A 21,153-nucleotide genomic window follows, 5' to 3' on the forward strand; every position below is an offset into this window, starting at 1 on the left:
TCGACCACATACTGCAAAACCTTCAAAAAGAAATAAAAACCCTTCTATTCAAAAAACACATAAAACCGAACTAACATAATCAGAACTGTCCCAAGCATCACCTGCAACTACTCCATATGTACTTCTGATGTCATGACAATTCAGACATAATTTATGTTATGTTATGTTTGGAATATAAGAAAATTTTCACTGCCTGTTTCTATTCTGACCATTTATTCCATTTCATGGTCATTACAAAAAATATTTTTTTACATGGGGGGGTGTCAAAAAATGATGGGCCCTGGGTGCCACATACCCTAGGTACGCCACTGGTGTAGGTGCGTTGACTGAGCGGCATTTCAGGGTGAATGACTTTAAGGCGCTGGGTTAGTAAAGAGGAAGGTTTTCACGGCCTTCCTGAAGTTCCAGAGTCCATCTAGTGATCTGACAGATGGAGGGATTGTGTGCCAAAGTTTGGGTATGAAATGTGAGTAGAAGCGTTTGCGGGCAGTTTCAGTTTTGAGGGAGTGGCCAGAAGGTATGGGCAGTCGTTTTTCTCCTTGGGACCTCAGTGGTCGCTTTGGGAAGTAGATTTGTAGTTTAGTTTTCATGTAGTATGGAATCGTTCCATGGAAGGTTTTGAAAGCGAGGACCAGGGCCTTGAATGCGCAGCATTTTTGAATGGGCAGCCGGTGCATGGAAGCTAATGCAGGGGTAACATGGTAGCGGAAGCCTAGGCTTGCACCTTTTGGAGGCGGGAGAGAGTTTTGGTAGGCAGGCCCACTAGTAGTGTGTTACAACAGTCTAAGCGAAATAGTACAAAAGCGTACAGGAGTTGGGCAAATTCAGGTTCTGAGAAGTATGCACGTATGGATTTTAGCTGGTGGAGGAAGATGCTAGTTTGGATACGTGATCGGTCATTGATAAGTTTGAGTCGAGAGTTACTCCTAGGCTGCACACGTTATCCTTAGGTGTAAGGGTGTTTGTGTCCCAGGAAAAGAATGGACAGGGGGAACTAGAAACCAGGGCCAAAGATGAGAATCTAGACATCATAGCAATCACGGAAACATGGTGGAACAAGGACAACAAATGGGACACAGCACTACCAGGGTACAAGCTCTACCGAAGAGACAGGACACATCAGAAAGGAGGAGGAATAGCACTTTACGTAACGGATACAATTCAATCAATCAGAGTGGACACACCAACAACTAATGGCCAACTGGAATCAATATGGGTTAAAATACCAGAAAGAAAGGGAACCGAGGCAAAGATGGGGCTGTACTACCGCCCACCCGGGCAAACAGAAGCAATAGATGAAGAACTGAGAGCCGAGTTGAGGCGAGAATGTAAAAACGCAAACACTATAGTTATGGGAGATTTCAACTACCCAGGGATAGACTGGAGCCATGGAGTTTCCAATTGCTCAAAAGAATTGGAGTTCCTAGAGGCTGTAGGGGACTGCTACTTGGAACAGCTCGTCAAAGAACCAACGAGAGGGGAAGCTATTCTGGATTTAATCCTCAACGGGCTGAGAGTACCTGCCCAAGAAGTGGAAGTAGCGGGACCTTTAGGGAACAGTGACCACAACATGATCCAATTCAAAGTGGAACTAAGTATGCCAAAGGGAAGGAGAACCACTGTAACAACGTTCAACTTCAGGAAAGGGAACTATGATGCCATAAGACACATGGTAAAGAGAAAACTCAAGAACTGCTCCAGAAGGGCACAGACGGTGGACCAAGCCTGGACCTTATTCAAGGACACGGTGAACGAGGCGCAAAACCGGTATATACCCAGATTTAGAAAAGGGGGCAGAAAGAATCAAGCAAAAGACCCAGCTTGGTTAACAAAAGAAGTTAAAAAGGTGGTAGGAGATAAGAAAAAATCTTTCAGGACGTGGAAAAAGAATAAAACCGGGGAAAATTGGAAAGAGCACAGGAAGCACCAAAAAGAATAATAATAATAATAATAACTTTATTTTTATATACCGCCAACAATCTTGCGACTTCTAGGCGGTTTACAATAAAGAGAAACTGTACATACAGCGAATTACAGAGTATAGCAGTGTACATCTGATAATGGGAACATTAATGATAATAACAACAGTTCGTATGCTGTAGGGCCTTGAAGTGCCATGCGGCTTACAAAGAATTAGAAAAATTCCATAAATTGAATGGGGTATTCATAGTTTGTGATTGGGGGTTAACAGTTTACAAATTCAGTTTTGGGAATGATATTGCGAAGGGGGCTATTGTCCTGGTTCATTACCTAGGTGTTTCGAGAACAGGTACGTTTTTAGGTGTTTTCTAAATTCTCCATAGTCATTTGTGTGAGTAATTAGTTTTTCTAAGTCTTTGCCCCATAAGGCTGCTTGATATGATAGAAGTTGTTGGTGGTATCTCTTATATTTGCATCTTCTAGCCGGTGGGGAGACGAACTTCAGGTGTGTACTTCTCTCATGTCTGTTGGATGGGAATGAGAAGAGGTCTGTTATGTATTTAGGGGCTAGACCATATAATACCTTGAAGCAGAGACATCCCAGCTTGAACTTCGTGCGTGCCTCCATTGGCAGCCAGTGCAGGAGTTGGTAGGAAGGGGTTATGTGATCGGACTTCTTCAGCCTGAAGATCAGCCTGACTGCTGCGTTTTGTATCAGTTGCAGTCTTTGCATTTGCTTCTGGGAGATTGTCAGATGGGTAATGTTGCAATAATCAAGGTGGCTTAGTATAAGGGATTGTACTAGAATTCTGAATGCTGGAGCGTGGAAGTATGCTCTAATGGACCTAAGAATGTCACCGCGTAGTCAGAACAGCAAAGAAAGAATATGAAGAGAAGCTTGCAAAGGAGGCACGGAACCTTAAACCTTTCTTTCGATATGTGAAAGGGAAATAGCCGGCGTGGGAGGAGGTGGGACCCCTGGATGAGGGGGATAGGAAAGGAGTGGTAAAGGAGGAAAAGGAAGTGGCAGACAGATTAAACACGTTCTTCTCGTCGGTCTTCACGAAAGAGGACACATCCAATGTTCCGGAACCGGAAAAATTCTTCAAGGGGGACCAAGAGGAAAAATTATCGTGCATGGAGGTAAGCCTTGAAGACGTACTCAAACAGATAGATAGGCTAAAAACTGACAAATCCCCGGGCCCGGACGGAATTCACCCAAGAATACTAAAAGAACTTAGAAATGAAATTAGCGGAGTTACTGCAAGCAGATTTGCAACCTATCCCTGAAAACAGGGGTAATACCGGAAGGACTGGGAGGATAGCGAATGTTACACCTATCTTCAAGAAGGGATCCAGAGGCAACCCGGGGAATTATAGACCGGTCAGCTTAATCTCAGTTCCGGGGAAGATGGCCAAATCATTGATCAAGAACAGTATCAGTGAGAACATAGAAAAAAATAAGCTGATGAGAACAAGCCAGCATGGTTTCTGTACTGGAAGATCTTGCCAAACAAACCTACTGCACTTCTTCGAGGGGATAAGCAAACATTTGAACAAAGGTGACCCCATAGACATAGTATACCTAAGACTTCCAGAAAGCCTTCAACAAGGTACCTCATGAGCGACTTCTAAGGAAACTGTGGAACCACGGGGTGGAAGGGGACATATACAGATGGATCAGAAACTGGCTGGCAAACAGGAAACAGAGGGTAGGAGTAAAGGGACACTATTCTGACTGGAAAGGGGTCACGAGTGGGGTCCCACAAGGGTCAGTGCTGGGACCACTGCTATTCATTATATTTATTAATGACTTGGAAACATGGACAAAGTGTGAAGTTATAAAATTCGCAGATGACACCAAACTCTCCGGTAAGGTTAGATCTGTAGAGGAATGTAAAAAACTCCAAAGGGACCTGGACAACTGAGTGAGTGGGCAGATAAATGGCAAGATGAGCTTTAATGTGGAGAAATGTAAAGTTATGCACATAGGGAAAGGGAACCTGATGTTCAACTACACGATGGGGGGGATAACAATTGGGAAAAGGCAACCTAGAAAAGGACTTGGGGTTTTGGTGGATAAAACAATGAAACCGGCAGCACAATGCGCAGCAGCCTCAAAAAAGGCGAACAGAATGTTGGACATTATCAAAAAAGGTATCACTACCAGAACCAAGGAAGTTATCCTCCCGCTGTACAGGGCAATGGTGCGACCGCATCTGGAGTACTGCGTACAGTACTGGTCGCCCGTACCTAAAGAAAGATATGGCGATACTCGAGAGGGTCCAGAGAAGAGCAACAAAAATGATAAAGGGCATGGAAAACCTCTCGTATGCTGAGAGGCTGAGAAGCTGGGGCTCTTTTCCCTGGAAAAGCGGAGAGACTTAGAGGGGATATGATAGAAACTTATAAGATCATGAAGGGTATAGTGAAGGGTAGAGAGAGACAGATTCTTCAGACTGGCGGGGGCAACAAAAACTAGAGGGCACTCAAAAAATTGAAGGGAGATAGGTTCAGAACAAATGCTAGGAAGTTCTTCTTCACCCAGAGGGTGGTGGACACCTGGAATGCGCTTCCAGAGGGGGTGGTTGAGCAGAGTACGGTTTGGGGTTTCAAAAAGGGATTGGACGAATTCCTGAAGGGTAAGGGAATCCAGGGGCACAATATAGAGGGTTACTATACAAGACAAAATGCTCTTGAGTAATAGATCACTACAGGTCATTGACCTGGGGGGCCACCGCAGGAATGCGGACTGCTGGGCATTGATGGAACCTATGGTCCTGACTCGGCAGAGGAAAATGCTTATGTGCTTATCTTTGTGGATCCAGAGTTCTGTTTTTGGATTCATTTAACTGTATCTTGTTCCAGTCATCCAGGTCTTTATTCTAGTTAAACAAGATTGGAGATTATAGATTTGTGTGACTCCAGTGACGGCCTAGGGGAAGATAGAGTTGTAGGTCGTCAGCGAAAGAGTGGATTCTGATTCTGTGTTTTCCCGCCATGTCCAGTACTGGTTTGACATAGAGGTTGAAGGGGAGAGGTGATAGTAAGGCTCCCTGAGGCACTCCATAGTGGAGTGGTTTGGGTTCAGATAAGGATTTTCCTAGTAGAACTCTCTGCGATCTGTCGGTCAGGAATGAAGAGAACCATTGAAGTGCGTTGTCACGGATTCTGATGGACTTTAGTCTGGACAAGAAGAGAGAGTGGTCGAAGGTGTCAAAGGTGGCACTGAGGTCTAATAGTACCAGCAATGCATCATTTCCTTCATCTAGGATTTTCCAGCAGTCCAAAAGCACTGTTTCTGTGCTATGGTGTTTCCTGAAGCCAGATTGGAAGTTTGGAGAGGGTGATGTTTGTCTCCAAGAAGTCTTGCAATTGCGTGAGTACTGTCTTTTTCCAATATTTTTGAGATGAATGGGAGGTTTGAGACAGGTCTGAAGCTGCTTGGGTTGTCTGGGTCCATGATTGTTTTTTTCAGGAGTGGTTTTACTATGGCAGATTTCCAGCTCCGAGGAACTACACCTGTCATAAGGGACTCATTTATTAAGGATAGGATGGTGGGACATGGGTCCAGGATCGAGGTTGTGGGGCTCTTCTAACTGCAGACCACAATGAAGTCCTTCGGGGTTTATTAGTGATCCATAAATACTAATGCCATGTATATGAGATTCTTGCAACACATTTCACTGATTGTCCAGCCTTCTTCTGTGTAAACCGCCTAGAAATCGTTTGGTTATGGCAGTATAGAAGAATAAAGTTAAGTTATGTTATGTTCAAGCATCCCAAGAAATTTTATAGCAGAAAATTCTGCCATCCTTCTAAGAAACAAAATTGTCTTACCTTCCAGAGTTTTTTGGCACTGCTCGCATGTGAAGTGAGATACCCAAGGTTTGACCTGATCCCCAACAGGCATGCCAAAATATGCCTTCTAGGCATTTCACATCTTAGCAGATGCTTCTATGGAGTTCTTTTTCGCTCATGTCTTGATAAATTGGCTGCATATGTAGAAAATGCATCAGTCACATCTTAGGGCGCCTTTTATCAAGGTGCGCTAAGGGGGTTAGCGCATTGGACATTTCATCACGCGCTAATCCCCGCGGCACACCAAAATCTAACGCCTCGTCAATGGAGGCGTTAGCGACTAGCGCGGCAGGCGGTTGAACGCGCGGGTATTCCACACATTAACCGCCTACCGCAGCTTGATAAAAGGAGTCCTTAGTAAAAGAAGCCCCTTGGTTTATTCAGCTTAGAATCAATCTGGAATGTTCTGCAAAAAAAAGTAATGGTAAGCCATTTTCTATACCTTTGTGGCATATGCAATTAAGAAAGAACAATTATTACCCAGAAACAAAAAATATATATATACAATTTGTTATATGCATGTTATTAGCCAAAAGCCCCTATACTTTTGCTTCATCAATAACAGTAAAAGCTTTTGACTATGGTAAACTCTAGCACAAATGGAAATACAAAATCCATAACTGAAAAAGAGCCTCGGCAATATGAAGAAGCTGTAGTGAGAAGTGAATATGGCAACACTGTTTTCCAATAAAACATGGCATCAGGCAAGGATGCTTCTTGTCACCTTATCTTTTCAACCTTTACAGTGAAGCAAATTTGGAAGAAGAGAGCATTGGTTTCAAAGTCGGTGGCCGAAATATAAACAACCTGCGCTAGTGCAGATGATACAATGCTCATCACCATAGCAAAGAACACACCAATGTTAAAGAAGAAGTCAAGTCAAAAAGTCATAATACAGAATTAGAACTGAATATAAACAAGATGAAGATCATGAACAAAGAAAATGATGAAAATTTTGAGATTGAAGGTGATAGAAGTAAATGATTTCAATCTTCTTGGGTCTTTCGTAAACATAGAAGCAACTAGCAGGGAAGAAATTTTCAACAGAATAGCACTTGGTTGTTCTTCAATGAAGGCTTTCGACAAAGTATTCAAAGGCAAGGAAATAAAACTCCAAATGAATATCAGAGTTGTCTACACACTAATTTTTCTGTTGGGCCGCCGCCTGTGAGCAGACTGCTGGGCATGATGGACCTCAGGTCTGACCCAGCAGAGGCATTGCTTATGTTCTTATGTTCTCAGTAATCAATTACGGATGTGAAAGTTGGACACCACGGAAACAAGACAGAAAGAAGATTGAGCTTTGGTGTTGGAGAAGGATTTTATGCATGCTGTGGACTGCCAGAAGAACTAATATATTGATTCTGGAAGAGATCAAACTAGCTATGTCTCTCGGAGCCCAAATGATGAACTTATGACTGTCTTATTTTGGTCACAGTATCAGAAGAGAAAGATCACTGGAAAAGGACCATCATTTTTGTGAAGAACTGGAGAGTAAAGAGTGGAGTGCCACAGGGGTTTGTAGTGGGGACCGATGCTATTTAATTTATTTATAAATGATCTGGAAATTGGAACAACGAGTGAGGTGAATAAATTTGCAGATGACACTAAACTTTTCAAAGGTGTTAAAACGCATGCGGCTTGTGAAAAATTGCAAGCAGACCTTAGTAAATTGGAAGACTGGGCGTCCAAATAGCAGATGAAATTTAGTGTGGACAAATGCAAAGTGATGTACATTGGGAAGAATAACCCGAATCACAGTTACCAGATGCTAGGGTCCACCTTGGGGATTAGCACCCAAGAAAAGGATCTGGGTATCATCGTAGACAATACGATGAAACCTTCCACCCTATGTCCAAAAAAGCAAACAGGATGCTAGGAATTATTTAAAAAGGGATGGTTAACAAGACTAAAGATATTATAATGCCTCTTTATCGCTCCATGATGCGACCTCACCTGGAGAATTGTGTTCAATTCTAGTCTCCTTATCTCAAGAAAGATATAGCAGCACTAGAAGGGAGTGGTGAAGGAAGAGAAAGAAGTAGTAGAAAGACTTAACATGTTCTTTTTGTCTGTATTTACAAATGAAGACACATCCAACATACCGGAACCTGAGCAAATCTTCAAGGGAGATCAAGCAGAAAAATTAACATCCATGGAAGTGAGCCTGGAAGACGTACGCAGGCAGCTAGAAAAACTAAAAACTGACAAATCCCCGGGTCCGGACGGAATCCATCCAAGGGTTCTGAAGGAACTAAAGGAGGAGATAGCGGAACTACTGCAGCAAATCTGCAATCTATCCCTGAAAACAGGCGTGATCCCAGAGGACTGGAAGATAGCCAATGTTACGCCCATCTTTAAAAAGGGATCAAGGGGTGACCCAGGAAACTACAGACCGGTGAGTCTGACCTCGGTTCCAGGGAAAATGGTGGAAGCACTTATAAAAGACAACATCGACGAACATTTTGAAAGAAACAAACTTCTGACAGCCAGTCAACATGGTTTCAGCAAGGGGAGATCGTGCCTAACAAACTTATTGCACTTCTTCGAAGGAATTAACAAACGAATGGACAGAGGTGACCCCATAGACATCATATATCTAGACTTCCAAAAAGCCTTTGACAAAGTACCCCATGAACGCCTACTTCGGAAACTGAAGAAACCATGGGGTGGAAGGAGATGTACATAGATGGATCAGAAATTGGTTGGCGGGTAGGAAACAGAGGGTGGGAGTGAAGGGCCACTACTCGGACTGGAGGAGGGTCACGAGTGGTGTCCCACAGGGCTCGGTGCTTGGGCCGTTGCTATTTAATATATTCATATTTAATATATTCATAAATGATCTAGAAACAGGGACGAAGTGTGAGATAATAAAATTTTCGGACGACACCAAATTATTTAGAGGAGCTCGGACTAAAGAGGACTGCGAAGAATTGCAAAGAGACTTGAACAAACTAGAGGAATGGGCGACGAGATGGCAGATGAAGTTCAACGTTGAGAAATGTAAAGTACTACATGTGGGAAGCAGAAACCCGAGGTGCAGCTATACGATGGGAGGGATATTATTGAAGGAGAGCACCCAAGAAAGGGACTTGGGGGTAATGGTGGACATGACAATGAAGCCGACAGCACAGTGCGCAGCGGCTGCTAAGAAGGCAAATAGAATGCTAGGTATAATCAAGAAGGGTATTACAACCAGAACGAAAGAAGTTATCCTGCCGTTGTATCGGGCGATGGTGCATCCGCATCTGGAGTACTGCGTCCAATATGGTCGCCGTACCTTAAGAAAGATATGGCGTTACTAGAGAGGGTTCAGAGAAGAGCGACACGTCTGATAAAAGGGATAGAAAACCTTTCATACGCTGAGAGATTAGAAAATACTGGGACTCTTTTCCCTGGAGAAGAGGAGACTTAGAGGGGATATGATAGAGACTTACAAGATCATGAAAGGCATAGAGAGAGTAGAGAGGGACAGATTCTTCAAACTTTCGAATAATAAAAGAACAAGAGGGCACTCGGAAAAGTTGAAAGGGGACAGATTCAAAACGAATGCTAGGAAGTTCTTCTCTTTACCCAACGTGTGGTGGACACCTGGAATGCGCTTCCAGAGGACGTAATAGGGCAGAGTACAGTACTGGGGTTCAAGAAAGGATTGGACAATTTCCTGCTGGAAAAAGGGATAGAGGGATATAGATAGAGGATTACTGCACAGGTTCTGGACCTGTTGGGCCACCGCGTGTGTGGACTGCTGGGCACGATGGACCTCTGGTCTGACCCAGCGGAGACACTGCTTATGTTCTTATGTTCTTAGAAAAGTTTCAAAGAAGAGTGACCAAGATGATAAAGGGGATGGAATGCCTCTCGTACGAGGAAAGACTAAAAAGGTTAGGGGTCTTCAGATTGGAAAAGAGACGGCTTAGGGGAGATATGATTGAAATCTACAAAATCCTGAGTGGAGTAGAATGGGTACAAGCAGATTGATTTTTCACTCCGTCACAAATTGCAAAGACTAGGGGACACTAGATGAAATTGTAGGGAAATACTTTTAAAACCAATAGGAGGAATTATTTTTTTCACTCAGAGAATAGTTAGGTTCTGGAACGCGTTGCCAGAGGTTATGGTAAAAGCAGATAGCGTAGCTGATTTTAAAAAGGTTTGGACAAATTCCTGGAGGAAAAGTCCATAGTCATGGGGGAAGCCTCTGCTTGCCCAGGATCGGTAGCATGAATGTTGCCACTCTTTGGGTTTTGGCCAGGTACTAGTGACCTTGATTGGCCACCGTGAGAATGGGCTACTGGGTTTGATGGACCATTGGTCTGACCCAATAAGGCTATGCCTATGTTCTTACCTGAGGCAATGGAGGATTAAGTGACAGGGTCACAAGAAGCAGTGCACGACTTGAACTCAGAACCTGTAGCGCTAACCACTATTCATCTTTTCAGTACCGAAGTTGGTTTTAAGAAGTCCCAATATAAATGAAACTCCTTAACCCTTTGTCTTGAATAGATTGAAAACTCTGCCAAGAGGGGACTCTCGCTTATATATTTGTGTATAGTGTCACAGATGTCCGGGAACACTATAGAAATGATAACTACCGTGTTTCCCCGATGGTAAGACACTGTCTTATTTTTTTTGGAAGGCCAAAATATGCTCTAGGGCTTATTTTCGGGGGGATGCCTTATTTACCCTTTCAATGTCTTTCCACCCTCCCTCCACTCCGGCCCAGCCCAGTATGAAATATTTCCTTTTGTTTCCCTCCCCTCTCTCTTTCTCTCTCTCTTCTGCTCCCTCACCCACGAGTCCTGCATCTGGCCCTCTCCCTTCTACCTGCACCTGGCAACACCCCCCTGCTCCGCGGCTCTCTTCAGCAACTCGTCAGCAGCGGTGATCAAGACAAGCTGCCGACATCGAGGCCTTCCCTCTACGAGTCCCGCCTTTGTGGAAAAAGGAAGTTGAAACAAGCGGGACTCGCAGAGGGTAGGCCCCGACGTCAGAAGCTTGTGTCGATCGCTGCTGCTGAGTTGCCGAAGAGAGCCGCGGAGCAGGGGGTGTGGCCGGAAGCAGGTAGAAGGGAGAGGGAGATAGGAAGGCTGTAGATCTCCGGAGCATGACACCCGACCCCAGCCAGGATGATTTCTTTTTCAGGCGTGCACCTTACAAGTCCAGCGTCGCGGCGGGAAATAGCCATGCTGAGCAGTGAGCTCAGCACTACACAGATGAAAGCCTTGCTTGCTGATTGGTCCGGCGGCACGGCCGCCGGACCAATCAGCAAGCAAGGCTTTCATCTGTGTACGTGCTGAGCTCACTGCTCAGCATGGCTATTTCCCGCCGCGACGCCGGACTTGTAAGTTGCATTCCTGCGTGACACACTACCAGAGCCACGGCAAAGGTGGAAAAGAGCCGCATGCGGCTCTGGAGCCGCGGGTTGCCGCCCCCCGCGGTAGACGGAGGGACCACACGGAGTCACCCACCGTACCACCCGATTCGGGTAAGCGCAGGTATCGGTGGGTGGCTTATTTGCGGGGGGGGGGGTGCCTTATTTTACAATTTTTTCTAAAAAGGGGGGGGCTGTCTTATTTGATGGCCCTGCCTTATCATCGGGGAAACACGGTAGTAGAATGAAAGAGGCCAGCAAAGTGAACTGGGCAGTTATAGAGCAGTAATGTAACATAGCATCAAAATTTATATGTTTACCGCAATACCTTCCAGTTCTGTGCGGTTCACAATTCGAAGAGACTGAGCAATTTCGGCAAAGTACAAATCTTATTCTTACAAAAATGTATCGTAAAAGTACGTTTTCAACAATTTCCTAAAGTGTTGATAGGATGCAGCATCAGCCATTAAATGATTATACATTAGAACCGCCACAAACACCCCGAGTCCCAATAGAAACAGTAAAGTTATGCGTCATTGTATTTCCTTGTTCCTTGTGTGGTTTTTGCCACTTCAATAAAGATATTTTTTTTAAAAAAGCAATTAAATGATTAAACTCTTTATCTCTTATTGCTGCGTGACATGAAAATGATCTATGAAAGTATTTTTGGTACCCACAGTCCTTGACTGAAGGAAAGGCAAAAAATGCAAGATAACTTTGAGAACGTCTAGAGCTGGCAAATGATCAACTATACTAAGTAGATTAAATTTAGTCAATTACTGATATTCAATTCATTAAAATACAATACCAAGAATACCATAACATAAAATTAATTAAATATTTAATTTATTGATTTCTTCAATTCACTTCATGTCCTAAAAACTAACAAAATTTATTTCATCTACAATAACATGTAAAATGCTACTAAGAACAAAATCATAGGCTGGGAAAAGCTACAGGTACTATGTAAAGCTTTTAAAGTAGAGTCCATCAATCAGTCTTCAAGGTTCTTAATGATGTTAAGTTTTGAAGCCCTTCAGGCCCTGGAGCTTTTCCCAGCCTATGATTTTGTTCTTAGTAGCATTTTACATGTTATTGTAGATGAAATAAATTTTGTTAGTTTTTAGGATATTGAATTGAAGAAATCAATAAATTAAATATTTAATTAATTTTATGTTATGGTATTCTTGGTATCGTAAATGTAAAATGATCCACAAGGTAAGAGGACCATGCACTGGCATAGCAAGGGTGAGAGGTGCCGAGGCGGTGACACCTCTCCCATGCCCTGCTCTCTGCCCCCCAACTCCATCTCTGATCCCCTTTCCCTTCCCACGATCCAAATGTAAATATCACTCTAGCTTGAATTGGAAGACAGTGCAAATTGCGGTTCTAAGGTGTTACATGATCTGACCTTCTTAAATTGAAAATTAATCTTTCAGAAGTGATTTGAATCATGTGCAATCTATGAAGAATTTTTTGAAGACCTGCATATTTAATGATGTTACAATAATCCAAAGTAATGAGAATCAAAGACTGCCCTAAAGGAAGAAGTGTCAAAATATGATCGAATTGAGCGTAATTTCCACAATGTGTAGAAACGTTTTCAAACCAGGAAGAAGCTTGACACATACTAGGGATCTGATAGGTGTCCAGTCGTAAGAAAGGACAGGAGAGGAAAGTGGAGGTCTGAAGTGAGGAGATTCATTACAGGTAGGGTGTGAGGAAAGCTAGGGAGATTGCTTTATTCGACGCACTGAGGGGAGAGGATGTTTAACTCTGGGACTGGCGCAGGATGAAAGACAGCAAATGCATGTAGTACACTTAGAATGTGCACACTGAAACGATTTGAATTAACATGCATTAAAATTGAAGCATGTTACACATTCTCCAATTCTGGCATGCTTCTGATCCATGCCCTAACCTTGCATGCCAGAATTGGATCAGTATTGCCGACCCGTAACGGGGGGGGGGGGGGAGGGTTTCTATTGACACAGATGTGCCCATTAAAAAAATGGTGTGCCGATGGCCCCCCAAACAAATAACTCCCCCTCCCCAACGAATGACCCCGATATCAAAAAATCAGCAGGAAGGATGTCCCCTCCCTCCTGCCACCATGAACCTCCCCGCACTAACCCCCCCCCAAGTAAAGACCCCCGAACCACCCCCTCCCCCAAAAATCAGCAGGAGAGATGCCCACTCCCTCCTGCTGTCGCGAACCTCCCCGCACTGACCCCCCAGTAAAGAAACCCCTGAACCAACCTCTTCCCCAAAAATCAGCAGGAGGATGCCAATTCTCTCCTGCTGCCGTGAACCTCCCCGCACTGACCCCCCAGAAAAGAAACCCCTGAACCGACCTCTCCCCCGAAAATCAGCAGGAGAGATGCCCACTCCCTCCTGCTGTCTCGAACCAACCCTCTCACACTGAACCCCCACCATGCACACCAACCCCTCTCCTTCCCTTCCCCGCTTCCCTTCCTAAATAAAAAAATCAGCAGGAGGAATGCCTTCTCCCTCCTGCTACTGGATGCCCCCTGGCCCCCCCAAACCACCCCCCCTCCCCGAACCTCCCCATACCTCAAAAATAGATGGCAGCAGGAGGGATGCCCAGTCCCTGCTGCTCGCAGGCCTGCCACTCCAAAATGACAGGTCTTCCCCTTCCTAGTGCATCATGGGATGCACAGGGAGGGGCCTAAGGCCCTCATTGGCATAGGCACCTATATCATTCTCCCAGGGGGTGGTTCGGAGTTGGGCATCTGGTGGCAGGAGGGAGTGGGTATCTCTCCTGATGATTTTTTTGATACCAGGGTTGTTCATTGGGATGGGACCATCATCGGGGGGTTTAATGGGGAAGATATTCTGCTTGAGTCTGTGTCATTAAAAAAGGAAGCTGCTTTAGGGCTTCCCTTGCCACTCAGCTGTAGCAGTGTATCATTTTTAAAATGCCAGTCTAGTGCAAATGAAGTCTGAGATCTCCCGGGCAGGAAGCTATTGCTCCATACTGACCTAAGCAGAAATTAGATCTGTTTAATATGATGATACGGGTGCCACATTGCGAGCTGATTATCTGAATAAAGAGCCCTATTATTTAGCTTTGCATAGGATATGTGGCAGCGAGGTCAGAAGATAATCCTTAATTTTTTCTGTGCATAATAGATTCCAAAGTGCAAACATGGGCAGAAGGAAGAACCAAACCCTCTGCTCAAAGTCAACAGCTCGGGCCATGATTGTAAACTCAGACATGCTGCTTGTGTTTGAGGAAGGAGACCAGAAAATGAAGCTGGCGGCGTGCGAGACACAGGCAGTGGCATGTTCCCATCACATTTAGCAATCGCGCCGTCTGGCCATTCTGTCACATAAGTAGCTATAACTGAGCAACATAATACAAAACATGAAAATGAAATATGTAAAAGAATGCAAATACAACTGGTAAAGATGGTGGGCTGCCAAAATGTCAAATCAAAATACAACCAAGGAAGAAGGCCAAAACACTGAGGTCTATCAAACAATATGTGTATACGAGAAGCCTCAGTAATATCTTTCACTCAAAGCACCACCATAAATACCGGTAATGCCTCAACTAGAGAATGACATGGGGACAAATTTTTCCCCTCCCCAAGGGAAACTCATTTTCCTGTCCCGTCCCCGTGAGTTCTTTTCCTGTCACTGCCCCAATCTTGCAAGCTCCGTCCTCATCTGCACAAGCCTCAAACCCTTGAAAATCCTAAGTAGCAACATTCTAGAGCTGGGATTGTGATGTCATAATGCCTCATTCCACCAATGCCTAAGCTCCGTCCGCATCTGCACAAGCCTCAAACCCTTGAAAATCCTAAGTAGCAACATTCTAGAGCTGGGATTGTGATGTCATAATGCCTCATTCCACCAATGCCTAAGCTCCGTCCGCATCTGCACAAGCCTCAAACCCTTGAAAATCCTAAGTAGCAACATTCTAGAGCTGAGATTGTGATGTCATAATGCCTCATTCCACCAATGCCTAAGCTCCGTCCTCATCTGCACAAGCCTCAAACCCTTGAAAATCCTAAGTAGCAACATTCTAGAGCTGAGATTGTGATGTCATAATGCCTCATTCCACCAATGCCTAAGCTCCGTCCGCATCTGCACAAGCCTCAAACCCTTGAAAATCCTAAGTAGCAACATTCTAGAGCTGGGATTGTGATGTCATAATGCCTCATTCCACCAATGCCTAAGCTCCGTCCTCATCTGCACAAGCCTCAAACCCTTGAAAATCCTAAATAGCAACATTCTAGAGCTGAGATTGTGATGTCATAATGCCTCATTCCACCAATGCCTAAGCTCCGTCCTCATCTGCACAAGCCTCAAACCCTTGAAAATCCTAAGTAGCAACATTCTAGAGCTGGGATTGTGATGTCATAATGCATCATTCCACCAATGCCTAAGCTCCGTCCTCATCTGCACAAGCCTCAAACCCTTGAAAATCCTAAGTAGCAACATTCTAGAGCTGGGATTGTGATGTCATAATGCCTCATTCCACCAATGCCTAAGCTCCGTCCTCATCTGCACAAGCCTCAAACCCTTGAAAATCCTAAATAGCAACATTCTAGAGCTGAGATTGTGATGTCATAATGCCTTATTCCACCAATGCCTAAGCTCCGTCCTCATCTGCACAAGCCTCAAACCCTTGAAAATCCTAAGTAGCAACATTCTAGAGCTGGGATTGTGATGTCATAATGCATCATTCCACCAATGCCCTAAGCTCCGTCCTCATCTGCACAAGCCTCAAACCCTTGAAAATCCTAAGTAGCAACATTCTAGAGCTGGGATTGTGATGTCATAATGCCTCATTCCACCAATGCCTAAGCTCCGTCCTCATCTGCACAAGCCTCAAACGTTTTAAAATCCTAAGTAGCAACATTCTAGAGCTCAGTTGGTGATGTCATAATGCCTCATTCCACCAATGCCTAAGCTCCGTCCTCATCTGCACAAGCCTCAACCCTTGAAAATCCTAAGTAGCAACATTCTAGAGCTCAGACTGTGATGTCATAATGCCTCATTCCACCAATGCCTAAGCTCCGTCCTCATCTGCACAAGCCTCAAATCCTGTCAAATCATAAGGGTTCAAGGCTTGTGGGTTTAAGGCAGAGTTTACAGGGACGGGACAGGGAAATTGAATTCCTGCAGGGATAAGGAAATTTGTCCCCATGTCATTCTCTAGCCTCAACTTCTTAGTGGTAACCTTGGGTAATGTACTTTCAGTGAGTTCTTACAAACTTGTTCTCCCTTTGTGCTCAATGTGACAAACATAAATAAAAAATTTTTTACTTATCTTTTGTAGATGTCAACTGCTTCATCTCAGTCCTCTTGCTGATTGGCCTGCCTTATGAAAATGTTCTGAATTGCTACCATAAGCCAAGCATCCCCCCTCAAAAACATCCCCCCAAAAAGAGTCTCCTTTGGAAGAGTACCACTATACCTGTCTCACCAAATGCTCAGTCTGTTTTTTTCCCCCCAAATACTGACACCACAAGTTTCTCTCACTGCTTTAATAGTGGAGACCTCATCTCTCAACTGATCAGAGTGGAGTGCCGCAGGGTTCGATGCTCAGGCCTGCGCTCTTCAACATATTTATAAATGACCTAGAAATTGGCACGACGGGTGAGGTGATTAAATTTGCGGATGATACAAAGTTATTCAGAGCAGTGAGGACACAGAAGAATTGCGAAGACCTAAAAAGAGACATAAATATGCTTGAGGAATGGTGGCAATGAGGATCAACGTGGATAAGTGCAAGGTGATGCATGTCGGTAACCATAATCATATGCACGAATACAGGATGTCCAGGGTGGTACTTGGAGAGACCCCCCAGGAAAGAGACTTGGGAGTACTTGTAGACGAGTCAATGAAACCGTCCGCGCAATGCACGGCGGCGGTGAAAAGGGTAAACAGAATGCTAGGAATGATTAAGAAGGGGATCACAAACAGATCTGAAAAGGTTATCATGCCGTTTATACCGGGCCAGGGAATGCTCCCACCTGGAATACTGCGTCCAACACTGGTCGCCGTATATGAAAAAGGACATAGTACTACTCAAAAGGGTCTAGAAAAGAGCAACAAAAATGGTTAAGGGGCTGGAGGAGTTGCCGTGCAATGAGAGGCTAGAGAAACTGGGCTTCTTCTGAAGACTAAGAGGGGACATGATCGAAACATTCAAGATATTGAAGGGAATTGACTTAGTAGAGACAGGAGATTGTTCACCTTCTCCAAGGTGAAGAGAATGAGAGGGCACTCGCTAAAGTTAAAGGGAAAAGATTCTGTACAAACGTAAGGAAGTTCTTCTTCACCCAGAGAGTGGTGGAGGTCTGGAACGCTCTCCCGGAGGCTGTTATAGGGGAAAACACCCTTCAGGGATTCAAGACAAGGTTGGGTAAGTTCCTACTGGAACAGAACATACGCAAGTAAGGCTAGATTCAAATAGGGCACTGGTTCAGACATGTGGTCATCTGGAAGAGATTCCTGGATGATATCTTCTCTATTTGGTCTGCTACTATGGAGGACTTATTGACTTTTGTGGAGAAATTGAACCAGATTGACATGAATATAAAATTTACTGCAACCATTTAGATGCAAGAAATTGCCTACTACCATCCACCGTAAAGCAACTGACAGAAACAGCTTCCAGCGCTTTCACAGTTTTCATCCCAATAGCTTAAGAAGAAGTCTACCAATCAGTCAATTTTTGCACCTGAGGCGCATCTGCCACTCTTTGGATGAATTCCAGATACAGGCTAAGGATATGAAAAAATGATTCTATCAATGAGGATATCCACATGATGATGTGAAGAAAGCTTATAAGCGAGCCAAGTATGCTCAGAAAGAGCTTTTACTCTGTTATGATTCCAGCGAAAGTTCTAACACCGAAACGGTAGTGTTTGTTCAGCAGTATTCCACCCATGCCTATGAAATTACCCAGATTATATTGAAATACTGGCATATTGTACAGCTTGCAAACCCTACAATATGTGAAAATCCTATATGTTCCTACAGATGAGGGAAAAGCATTGGGGACAGTATAAATCATAGCAAACTGAGGGATGTTATACTCCATACTCAGGGTTACATCCACCGTGTGGTCAGTGCCAATGGTGTTCTTACACATTGGCAGGGGAGACATGGACCCATCCAAATACTGGCAAAGTGGATTCTGCCAAATTTCAAACTAATTGTAACTCAGATCATGTTATCTACCTTATACAATGTCCTTGTCCTAAACTGTATATAGGTCGTACGACCCGTGCAATTAAAACCAGATTAACGGAACATAAATCAAGGGTCCACACTGGAAACTCTGTGGTCATAAATTGGCCGATTTGAAATGGAGAATCCTGGATGTTATCATTGTAGGATGGGAGGGAGGTAAGACGGAGCACACATTGAACCTCAGAGAGCTGAGATGAAGGTTGGAACTCCATACTATGGCACCGAACGGCCTGAATGACACCTCCGATTGGATGGCTCAGGTCGAGAGTTCAATTTGCTGCAGTGCGGGTGGATTTGGATTCCCATTTATATAATGTTTTCTTTAAAACAGCTTTTTGCTTTAAATGTTATTGTTTTAGTTGGTTGCTAGGCGTCATGGCGTCGTATTGATGCATAGGAGGGAGGGTCTATTTCTAGTGCTACCAAAGAACGCCGCGGCCATCTTTCTGAACACCTATGGCTGCTCTGAATGGGAGAAGCTTAGTTTTAGTTTCAAGGTAAGCCAGCTCCTGATCACGATGTTCTCTCTGTTTTTTAACGTGTAGAACTTAAATTATTTAAATGAATTGATGTCGATGAGTACTTTGATTCACTGAAGTGAACTGACTTTTACATTTTTGATTTTTTGATAGTTCCCCCGACCTTGATAAAGTCAAGCGAAACGCGTCGGGATGGGGAATCATCTACTACAAAGCTAAGTTACAAACTGATCTATAATAACCGTATTCTAAAATGAAATAAAGTGAAAATGCTGTCATGAAATAGTGTTAAATTCACTTATTTTTTTTAAACCACAATTAATTTAACTTATGTGAAACACTTTTAATGCTGTACTGGGAATGATGAAGAATTATACCACCTTGAGTTTATTAATTCAGGTGGAGATCTGAACTCCCCTATAGTACTATGCATTGTGTATTTAAATAAGAAAAGAAAAACAGTTGAACACACTGATATTTTATTACTATTGGATAAAAGAATTATTGGAAGAGGGGTTTCAATAACGACACATCTTCCATCTTGAATGAAATGGTTTGGTGGCCGTGTTAGTCCACTTTCCAAGATAATATATAGAAATGAAACAAACCCCTCCCCCTCCCCGCAAAGGTAATACCTTTTTTATTGGACTAACTCAATGCATTTTATGATGAGATTTCAAAGGTAACCCTTCTTCTTCAGATCAGAAATAGATGAAGGGTTACCTTTAAAAGCTCAAAGGCATACAATGCAAGAAAATGTATGATGGCCTACTTGCCACCCAGGCAGCGAAACTAGACCACCACCTCTGCAACCTGCTGATCAAAACACCCGACTACAAAGCCTTCAGGAACGAATGAAAAACCATGTTATTCAGGAAATTTGTCAAATCTAGCAAATGATCTAACTGACCTTTTCAATCTATCCCCGGATCTGAATGCTTCATCTAATTAACTATCTTGTAATTTCACTGGGTATGTCCAGATTACCTCTTTTGTAATCCACCTAGAACCGCAAGGTATTGGTGGAATAAAAGACACTAACGTAATGTAATATTCGGGGGGGGGGGGGATGTTGTTCTTATAAAGTGAATGGGAGGCTCATAAATATAGCACAGTTACTTACCGTAACAGGTGTTATCCAGGGACAGCAGGCAGATATTCTTGACTGATGGGTGACGGCACCGACGGAGCCCCGGTACGGACACTTTTAGAGTGATTGCACTCTAAGAACTTGGAAAGTTCTAGAGACCGCACCGCGCATGCGCGAGTGCCTTCCCGCCCGACCCCGACGCGCGGTCCCTCAGTTAAGATAAGCCAGCTAAGAAGCCAACCCGGGGAGGTGGGTGGGATGCAAGAATATCTGCCTGCTGTCCCTGGATAACACCTGTTACGGTAAGTAACTGTGCTTTATCCCAGGACAAGCAGGCAGCATATTCTTGACTGATGGGTGACCTCCAAGCTAACTAAAAGAGGGATGGAGGGAAGGTTGGCCATTAGGAAAACAAATTTTGTACAACAGATTGGCCGAAATGTCCATCCCGTCTGGAGAAAGCATCCAGACAATAATGAGATGTAAAAGTATGGACTGAGGACCACGTAGCAGCTTTGCAGGATTTTCCTCAATAGGCGTGGAACGGAGGAAAGCTACAGATGCTGCCATAAGCTCTTACTCTATGGGCCGTGACGGAACCTTCCAGTGTCAGTCCCGGACTGAGCATAGCAGAATGAAATGCAAGCCGCAAGCCAATTAGATAGCGTACGCTTAGACACAGGACGTCCCAATTTATTCGGATCAAAGGACAGAAAAAGTTGGGGAGATGATCTGTGGGGCTTAGTACGGTCCTAAATAGTAAGCCTAAAGCCCGCTTACAGTCCAAAGTATGAAGACCCTGTTCTCCGGCATGGGAGTGAGGTTTGGGAAAAAAAACAGGCAGTACAATAGATTGGTTGAGATGGAACTCAGAGACAACCTTAGGGAGAAACTTTGGATGTGTACGTAGAACCACCTTGTCATGATGAAAGACTGTGAAAGGTGGGTCAGAGACTAGTGCATGGAGCTCACTGATCCTCCTGGCAGAGGTGAGAGCAATAAGAAAAAGTACCTTCCAAGTGAGAAATTTGAAAGAGGCAGTAGCCAAGGGTTCAAATGGAGGCTTCATCAAGGTGGAGAGAACCACGTTCAGATCCCAGATCACAGGAGGTGCTCTGAGACGGTGGTTTCATATTGAAAAGACCTCGCATGAATCTGGAGACTAGGGGATGAGCTGAAAGGAGTTTCCCCTGGAC

The sequence above is a fragment of the Geotrypetes seraphini genome, chromosome 4 (genome assembly GCF_902459505.1).
Source record: "Geotrypetes seraphini chromosome 4, aGeoSer1.1, whole genome shotgun sequence".
NCBI lineage: Eukaryota > Metazoa > Chordata > Amphibia > Gymnophiona > Dermophiidae > Geotrypetes > Geotrypetes seraphini.